Source organism: Pollicipes pollicipes, unplaced genomic scaffold (assembly GCF_011947565.3).
Source record: "Pollicipes pollicipes isolate AB1234 unplaced genomic scaffold, Ppol_2.1 Scaffold_6686;HRSCAF=7923_pilon_pilon_pilon, whole genome shotgun sequence".
Lineage (NCBI taxonomy): Eukaryota > Metazoa > Arthropoda > Thecostraca > Pollicipedomorpha > Pollicipedidae > Pollicipes > Pollicipes pollicipes.
In genome coordinates this window covers 17,533,646-17,537,070 of record NW_023596921.1, presented here as the reverse complement: position 1 = coordinate 17,537,070, position 3,425 = coordinate 17,533,646, and positions in this window count along the sequence as shown.

Below are 3,425 nucleotides of genomic sequence, written 5' to 3'. Positions count from 1 at the left end.
GAAGGTCATGACTAAGGAGCGTCAAACTTTGACCTAAGTGAATTCACGTACACACCGACACACACGGTGAATTTCGTGTCTCTAGCTTCTTAGTTCCTGAGATCTCAGGGGGGGGGGTTTCAAATTGACCCCCCACCCGAGGGAAGGATATCCAGCCGGCCATCCGGACGCGTGTTTAGCTTTGATATTTGTAAAGCCTTTGTATGCTGACTAAGTGTGGTTGTTGTAACTGGATCGTTTGCTTGGTGTATTTGGTTAGTTGAAGGTTCGGGGTTTGAATTAATGATAGTTGAATAGGACGCTGGAGGACCGATGCTTGAGGAGGAGGACGCTGGATCCACCCTTCTTCCCCTCATTCTCGGCTCACCCCGTATCCTCGCAGCGCCCTGTATGTCCGGGGCAAGCTGCGTGCGTCAGCCAGGAGGGTGCTAAAGCGCCCACTGGCGGCGCCCCGTCCGAGTGCCAACGCATATCCCGAACAGGGGTCCCTGTGCGGGCTGAGCCTCAGCGGATGGACCCTCAGGTGTATGTAGCTTTACCTCAGCATTACCCGCTCTACTTCATTCCATCGCCCTGAAATGGTCAATCCCGGCCGAAAGAGTATTAATTCAAACCAAACCAAATCAAACAAACGCTGGGATGGATGGAGACATGGGGCAATGGCAGATAAAGACGGGGAAAAAGTCTCCTGAGGCCAAAAAGGAGCAGGGGGGGGGGGGGTCAGCGAAGTAGCCAAGTAGAGGAGGAGGCGTTTGGGGCCATAACTCCACCTGGAGGTGCCCTGAGGAAGGGAGAATATGACTGAAGGAGCCAGCATTTTTTTTCTATTTAAGACACCAGTCAGGCTTCTAAAGCATGATAATCGGGCCTTTGGGGAATTTGGATGGGATCCTTAAGCCTAAATCGTCCCCCTTTAAAAATAGGGTCCCTATAGCGATGATATAGGGCACCTTTGGTTGAAGTGGTTAACTATGTCTCAATTTATACAGTCTTGATTGAAATCCTGGCCATGCCACTGAAGAGAAAGCAGTGAAACTGGCTAATTTGCTTCCGAGTACAAGTTGTGTGACTTGGCAATCTGGTGCACGGGTTAGCCACTGCTTTGGCAAAAAGCATTACTAAATTGATTGGCAGCTTAGACCTCAGACCTTAAACCAGCCACGTAAGACAAGAAAACAATGAAAACACACTACCTTGCTTAGTCATCACAAAGATGCTCCATAAACATAATCACTTAAACTTCACCTCGATCCGCGTTTTTGGTAACCCAACATATATGGCGAGTCCATGCGACGCTCGCCATTCCATTGGCCACAAACAAATGGCACACCATGAAGGCCTTCCAATGATGCACATTACAAGTGGCCATTGATGCATCTGCAGGGCGCGAAGTATCACCTGGTCGCCGTAGATCTGCTGAGCCGGCACCTGCAGATGCAGCCCCTCCACCCACCGACAAACCAAGTCAACTCTTAGAGGACACCATATCCCTGCAATACCTGGAAATTAACCTTGTGGTGACAATGCGTGTTTTAAGACTATTTTGTGTGCGTGCGTGCTGATGCTTTGGTGTGCTTGCTGCAATAGGAAATACGCCATGAACTGATTTCTGAGCCTCTGAACAGCATCGATCATAAATTTGCGATTTGAAAAGCTGAAATGCCTCCAATATAATGTAAGAAAGACGGCGGCCTCCACATCACATTGCACATAAGGCAGCACTCGTCCGGATGTCCGAATATGATTGGGGCTTAAGTAAGCTGAGCCCTCGTGGGCAGTTGCCGGAGATAGCCCGCCTAAGATGGCCATCGTTACTCGAAGCCATAAAAGAAAGCACACGTTCTTGTCATTCCTGTTGACTACCAGTCCACATGCATATTCTTATGTATTTTGACGGGCTGCACTGACCATTGGTGTCTGGACGAGAACGATCTTCCTGACTTCGTCAGCTATCATCTGCCCGGTCACGTTCACTCTTTTGTCTGAGAACAACGAACAACTGGGTAAATTAATGCCACGTCCCATAATATAACGTGATTGTTATCCGTCAACATATACAGCTCTGGTTGCAATGCAAGACATGTGTGTGGTGCTGGTTAGATTGGTTTGAATTGCTTTTACATCTGTCTGCTCGAGTTCCAATTCAAACAAAACGATTACCTCCAGTCAGATGGGAATGAAGGCATCCGTTAAAATATCTCATGAAACGCTGCTGTTTCATGCAGGTCGAGCGCCTGAGCCTGCTTCCTGGCTTGGGCAGAGGATGTGAGCGCCCCATGATTGGGCGGAACCGAGGACAGCCAAGGACACTGGTTTGGGATTGCTTGCCTGGATGGGAATGGTTTCGCAGCTCCTGAGTGCCCGTGTGTTGGCACTAGCAAGATAAATCAAAGGTTTTAATTACCTCCCTTCAGCCGTCGACGACGTCTTCAAATTCAATTACAAGTCGAAATTAGTACCGTGAAAACAAAGAAGGCTATCTCATGGATTACAAAACTTCTTTTCAGGGCGCGTGAGATAAGAGTAATGACAATCTCTGTGTTTAGCAACTCCGGGAAAATTAGATCGGGTTCGTGATATCAACTTAATTAAAGTTATCCATTTATCTGGAAAGTGGATCATTAAGTGAGAACTCGCTCGGAGCGGGGGCTGCCGCCTGAAAGCATCGCTTACACATGCTCAGCTATCAACGGTGGAGCCCTGACGGCTTCGCGAACACGAGTCCGAGCTCTACTGGAACTCGGAGACGCATTTATTCCTCTACAGGATACGTGGCCAAGAAATTTCTGCGCACCAGGTGTAAAACACACGAGTGTGTTAAATATGGTGCACGCGAACCGTATTCCGGCACCCGCTTGAGTGTCGGGTACACTCACCATCGATGTTTCTCACGGGGGTGCAGTTGTCAGCAATGGAAATCTCGAAATCCACAAAAACTCCTTTTGATACACCTTAAAGCTTTTAACATTTTGTTGGTGGAATTGCCTGCCTAGAGAAATGACATGCCAACGAAATTTATGTTTTGTAAAACAGGAATGCATTTATTCCCTATTAAAACGGTACATTCTCTATAGCCCAATAACAGCCTGGTAGTAATCATCGCAATGACCACCGCTGAAGCTGGTATACTATCAATGAAATTGATGTCTTTCAATTTAAACATAAATATACAGTCAATGGAACAGAATGGTCCAAGGTAGAAGATTAATCACGAGCAACGACGTAATTATTCCGATAATATTGGCTTACATGGTCTAAAGATTCGATTGAACCCAACCGGATTTTAAGAAGTAATTTCCAAACGACCGTCTGGATTCTCGAATCACCATATGCTACAAATGAATGGAAGCCATTCTCCTTTACTTTCACGGACCACCATCGCCGGTATTTCTTCGTCGCCATCTTGGAATAATATCTTTCTGCAA